Source organism: Eschscholzia californica, unplaced genomic scaffold (genome assembly GCF_041429995.1).
Source record: "Eschscholzia californica isolate CP2 unplaced genomic scaffold, dmEscCali1.0.p SCAF_3, whole genome shotgun sequence".
In the NCBI taxonomy this organism is placed as follows: domain Eukaryota; kingdom Viridiplantae; phylum Streptophyta; class Magnoliopsida; order Ranunculales; family Papaveraceae; genus Eschscholzia; species Eschscholzia californica.
Genome location: NW_028238420.1, coordinates 16,869,411 through 16,876,215, shown reverse-complemented (window position 1 = coordinate 16,876,215; position 6,805 = coordinate 16,869,411).

The following is a 6,805-nucleotide window of genomic DNA, read 5'->3' as shown; positions in this document are numbered from 1 at the left end:
TTCAATCAACATCTAACGTACTAATATCTTATTCATATAATAAGATGATAACAAAATATTATAATAATACTCCCTCCATCTCATATTAAGAGTCTCATTTTTCTTTTAGAGATGTCTCATATTTAGAGTCCCACTTCCTTTTTTATCATAGAAAATCCATCTACTTTCCCACAATGCCCTTACCTTGAGTCAACTATAATTTTTTGGAATTTTTTTTACAATAAATGCACTTAAATGTTTGGTTAGGTGAGAAAATGAGGCTCTCTTGAATTTTAGACTTTTTTTCTACAATAAATAAGGGTATACATAAAAGAACAAAATATATGAAAAAAAGTTGGAGTTCCAAAGCAGGACTCTTAATAAGAGACGGAGGGAGTAATATTTACTAATGGTTCACTAATGTCCACGTTCTTGGGAGCTATTTCTCCGAAAATTTATGTCAAGTGGGCGTAGTGATGAGACATGAAATGTCCCATCTGAGTCTCTTAATTTAGACGAGTTAGTCTCTCTAGAGCAGTTACTCTCACGAATTACTCTCTTTTATGTTCAGGTACCTTTTTACAGAGTTACGCGTGCAAAACGGATAAAAGTCAGAGAAATGCAGACTAGGGGTATTTTGGTCATTCTGAATTCAAGGTCAAGATTAGTGCTCGGATGGAAAGTAGAGTCCAAGACGAGCCCGTAGGCGAAAACGGAAGTAAAATCGGAGTCCGGACGAGAGAATTATAATAGGTCAAAGTTCGAGTCAAAATCCAGTCAACCTGGACCGTCACGAGACAGATGGCACGAATCAGTAACGACAAGATGGAAGTTTCGGTATACGTTTGGGAAACTGCAGACTCCCTTTGGTCTTTATACAGCTGATGCCTCCGTGTGACGGGATGCAAGGTAAAGAAGGTGGTCCGCGAAGATCTTACGGCTGAAGATCAGCATGATATGATTATTCTTCATCCGACGGTTTGCCTTACTGATACACGCGTGAACATGGTAATCCCTGCTCCAGCGGATCGTAGACCTCACCACTTAACTGTTGGACTCACGTGAATTGGTAATGGAATACAGCCCCAATAGGAAACCAACACCTGGCATCAAGCACCTATAATTCTCCACTATCTCTAGCGTCTCTTTCTTATTTCCATATTCAGGAAATATTAAAGAAAGAAGGCATAACAGTAAAGAGAGAGAGAGAATGGACGGATCTCTTTCTAGATATTTAAACAAAGAGAGAGGGAGAGAAGGCGTGAGATATTTTGATATTTTTAAGCATTCGGTTGAACTAGAAACTGTTGAAAAGGGGGCTTTTAAACCAAATTTTGGTTTGAGCCCAATATAAAAGTGTGGGTTTGAGTAAATGGTTTACCAAACTAGAAGGGGTAAAAAAGTAAAAGCCTCATGAAATTAATTAAAAGGGTGTAGAGAGTTCTTTTCTTAGTCAAGTTCAAGAACAATCTAGAGAGAGAAAGTAAAAGGAGAATAGTATACAAGAAACTTCAAGAAGAAGACATAGATCTAGTATGAATATTGTGTTTAAGGTAAGAACTAACTTCAATATCTAGTTTAATATTGTGACAAAACTTTGTGTCTCTTGTTTTATGAGATTGTGTAGATCTAAAGAAGCTTTATTATATGAAAGTATGTTGATGTGAATCTTTTGAGTTTATTTGAGTGTATTGAAGTATCTATACCTCTAATCTCCAACAAATTGGTATCGGAGCCATATTAGTTTATCAATTCAAGCTTTCTCAACATTTTTTGAGATCTAGGGTTTGTGAAATTTTTGGGGATCTTTTAAGAAAATGTCAAATATGATACAACCTCAAATACCTAGGTTAACTAAAGAGAACTATGAACATTGGTGTATTCAAATGAGTGTATTATTGGGATCTCAAGATTTGTGAGATATTGTTCAAAATGGTTATGTAGAACCAACTCAAGAAGAAGAGAGGTTTATGAATGATGTACAAAAGTGTGTTCTTAAAGACTCAAGAAAGATGGATAAAAAAGCCTTATTTCTTATCTATCAAGGAATTGATGGTCCTACATTTGAAAAAGTGTCCGAAGCAAAATCATCGAAAGAGGCTTGGAATATTCTCAAGAATTCATTTAGAGGAGTTGATAAAGTGGTAAAGGTTCGCCTCCAAATTTTGCGTGGTGAATTTGAAAGATTGAGTATGAATGAAGGAGAACTTGTCTCCGATTATGTTTCAAGAGTATTTTCTAATGTTAACGAAATGAAAAGGTGTGGTGAAAAATGTGATGATGTTCGGGTGATGGAGAAGATTTTACGGTCTTTGACACCTAAATTTGATAATGTGGTTATTGTCGTTGAAGAATCAAAAGATTTGGAATCCATGACGGTAGATGAATTGATGGGAACATTGCAAATCCATGAACAAAGGGTGAATAGAAATGTCGCAACCTCTTCAAATTGTTCGGTTGATCAAGTACTTCAAGCAAAACTCACTTTAGAAGAAAAACAATATACACCCCAAAAAGAAAGAGGCTATGAGAGTTATGGTAGAGGTTATGATAATGGTAGAAGAGGCTTTGGAAACCAAAGAGGAAGAAATTTTTTTAATAGAGGAAGAACAAATGAACCAAGAGGAAGAGGTAGAAGAAACTTTACTAGACCTTATAATAGCCAAGGTAGAGACAAAAGGGATATTGAATGCTATAATTGTCACAAGCTCGGGCATTATAGTAATGAATGTTGGTATAAAAATGAAGTTAAGGAAGAATCAAACCTTGTTGAAGATGAAGTAGAAATTAATGTTGATCCTACATTGTTATTTTCTTGTGATGGTCTTGACGAATCACAAACAAACACTTGGTATTTCGACACCGGTGCAAGTAATCATATTTGTGGAAAAAGAGAATTGTTTGTTGAAGTGAATGAAAGTGTGAAAGGGTGTGTAAAGTTCGGTGACTCCTCAAAGATACCGGTGCTAGGGAAAGGTAATATCCTCATTCAACTAAAAAATGGAAAACATAACTATATTTCCGATGTCTATTATGTTCCCGCAATGAAAAATAATATTTTGAGTTTGGGACAACTTTTAGAAAAAGGTTATGATATAAGATTGAAGGATCTTCATCTCACATTAAGAGATAGAAGTGGAACTCTAATTGCTAAGGTAAAGATGGCAAAGAATAGATTATTTCCCTTGAACATTCAACATGGTGATGCAAAATGCTTAAACTCTATTGTGAAAGATGAATCTTGGTTGTGGCACTTGAGACTTGGGCATCTAAACTTTGATGGGATGAAGACCTTGGCAAGCAAGAATATTGTAAGGGGTTTACCATGTATTGATCACCCAAACAAAGTGTGTGAAGGGTGTATCTTTGGCAAGCATCATCGCACAAGTTTTTCTAAAGAAGGGAGGTGGAGAGCATCTAATATATTGGAGCTTGTGCATACCGATGTTTGTGGTTCATTGAAGCCAATGACAAATGGAGGTAACAATTACTTTCTCACTTTATTGATGATTTTAGTAGAAAAACATGGGTTTATTTCCTAAAAAATAAATCCGAAGTATTTGAGGCATTCAAAGAGTTCAAGAACATGGTTGAGAAACAAAGTGGTTTTATGATAAAGAAACTAAGGTCCGATAGAGGTGGAGAATATACCTCAAGAGCATTTGATATGTTTTGTAGAGAACATGGGATTGTTCATGAACTTACTCTGTCATACACACCACAACTAAATGGAGTTGCCGAAAGGAAAAATCGCACCATATTAGACATGGCAAGAAGCATGTTAAAAGAAAAAAGTTTGCCTAGAGAATTTTGGGGTGAAGCCGTTGCATGTGCCGTATACTTGTTAAATAGATGTCCCACTAAAAGTGTCTATATGAAGACCCCACAAGAGGCATGGGGTTATTACAAGCCTAGTGTATCTCATTTAAAGATATTTGGATGTATTGCTTATGCAAAGATACCGGAAGCAAGAAGAACAAAACTTGATGACAAAGGTGAGAAATGTATCTTTCTTGGGTATAATGAGCAAATGAAATGTTACAAGTTGTTTAATCCAATTGCCAATAAAGTTCTATTTAGTAGGGATGTGGTATTTGAAGAAGATTTGGCATGGGAATGGAAAGGAAAAGAAATTGTTCAAGTTGAACTTAGACTTGAAGGAGAAGAAGAAGAAGAAGATGTGCCACCAAGAGAATTTCAAAGAGACCCACAAACACCATCGTCCTCATCTCCATCATCCTCATCATCGGGGGGAAGTTCTAATGAAGGGCCAATGAAAACAAGAAGTTTGAGAGAGATATATGAAGTTGTGGATAATGAAGAAGAATTAAATTTGTGTTGTTTTCTCATGGATTGTGATCCTATTAGTTATGAAGAAGCCATCCAAGAAGAAAAATGGGAAAATGCTATGAATGAAGAAATTAATGCAATTGAAAAAAATGATACTTGGGAGTTGACAAATTTGCCAAAAGGATACAAACCTATTGGTGTGAAGTGGGTGTATAAGACAAAGAAGAATGCAAGTGGAGAAGTCCAAAGATACAAAGCAAGACTTGTAGCTAAAGGTTACAAGCAAAGAGCCGGCATTGATTATAGTGAGGTATTTGCTCCCGTTGCTCGTATGGAAACAATTAGATTGTTAATCTCTATAGCGGCTCAATATTCATGGAAAATTTATCAACTTGATGTCAAGTCGGCATTCTTGAATGGTATCCTTGAGGAGGAGATATATGTTGAACAACCTTTAGGGTATGTTAGAAAGGGCAAAGAAGATAAAGTTTATAAGTTGAAGAAGGCCCTTTATGGGTTAAAGCAAGCTCCACGTGCATGGAATGCAAGAATTGATAAGTATTTTCAAGAAAATGGATTTGAAAAGTGTCCTCATGAGCACACTTTATATATGAAAGTGAAAGAAGGTGGAGGTATGTTATTTGTTTGTCTCTATGTTGATGATTTGATATTCACCGGTAATGATTCAAGACTATTTGATGAGTTCAAGAAGAGCATGATTAAGGAATTCGATATGACCGATATTGGGTTGATGGGTCATTTCCTTGGTATTGAAGTGAAGCAAATGGAAAATGGCATATTTATTTCTCAAAGTGGATATGCTAAGGAAGTTCTTAAAAGGTTTAAAATGGAGTCATGTAATCCGGTAAACACCCCTCTTGAAAGTGGAGTGGAGTTGAGAAAATGCTCAAGAAGAAGTGATGTCGATCCTACGTATTTCAAAAGTTTGATTGGAAGTCTACGTTATCTTACATGTACAAGACCGGATATTCTTTATGGAGTTGGGCTAGTGAGTAGGTACATGGAGACACCGGATGAATCTCATCTTAATGTTGCAAAGAGGCTCCTTCGATATATTAAAGGTACGATCAATGATGGTTTATTTTTCTCTTGTGAACAATATTTTAAGCTTATCGGTTATTCCGATAGTGATTGGGGTAGAGACTTAGATGAAAGAAAGAGTACATCGGGGTTTGTATTTTTTATGGGTTACACGGCATTTACTTGGTCTTCTAAAAAACAACCCATTGTGACTTTATCTACTTGTGAGGCGGAATATGTAGCCGCTAGCTCTATGGTTTGTCATGCAATTTGGTTAAGAAATATGTTGAAGCATCTTCAATGCCCTCAAGTTGGTCCAACCCAAGTGTTCCTTGATAACAAATCGGCTATTGCTTTAGCCAAGAATCCCGTTTGTCATGAAAGAAGCAAGCACATTGATACACGCTACCATTTTATTCGTGAACATGTTAAGGAAGGTGATATTGAAGTGATGTATTGCAAGTCTCAAGATCAAATAGCGGATATATTTACGAAGCCCTTGAAGCATGATGTCTTTGAGAGATTGAAGTGGATGTTAGGTATGAGAAGCTATGGAAATTTGGTTTAAGGGGGGATGTTGAAAAGGGGGCTTTTAAACCAAATTTTGGTTTGGGCCCAATATAAAAGTGTGGGTTTGAGTAAATGGTTTACCAAACTAGAAGGGGTAAAAAAGTAAAAGCCTCATGAAATTAATTAAAAGGGTGTAGAGAGTTCTTTTCTTAGTCAAGTTCAAGAACAATCTAGAGAGAGAAAGTAAAAGGAGAATAATATACAAGAAACTTGAAGAAGAAGACATAGATCTAGTATGAATATTGTGTTTAAGGTAAGAACTAACTTCAATATCTAGTTTAATATTGTGACAAAACTTTGTGTCTCTTGTTTTATGAGATTGTGTAGATCTAAAGAAGCTTTATTATATGAAAGTATGTTGATGTGAATCTTTTGAGTTTATTTGAGTGTATTGAAGTATCTATACCTCTAATCTCCAACAGAAACAGGGTGGAAACAGAAAGGAATGGATAGGGAGAGATTTGGAAAACAGTTTATATAGAGAGAGAAACCGAGAGAGAGATTGAGGAGATTTAAACAGAAAATCGAGATTGATTCGAATCAAAGATAGAGGTGAGCTGTGAAAGGGAGGTGTTGGAGATTATAAAAGAAGGGAAACAGAGCACAAAAGGGGGATCACGGTTTTAGGGAGAAGAACAGTAGAGAGAGAAGCATAACCGAGAGCTCATTCGAAGTTTTTTTCTTAACATTCGATTTTTGTTTTTCTTTGTTAAACTCTGTTTCTTAGTGAGAAAGAGAGAGAGATTACAGAGGAAGAGAGTTATTGTAGAGAGAGAGAAAAACATAAACAGAGAGATTCAGTTTAATTATTTTCATCTCGTTTTTTATTTATCTTTTTTTCTTTTCTGTTTTCTTGGTGAGAGAGAGATAGAATACATAATAGATAAAGAATTCACAGAGAGTTATTACCTAATTAGAGAGAGAA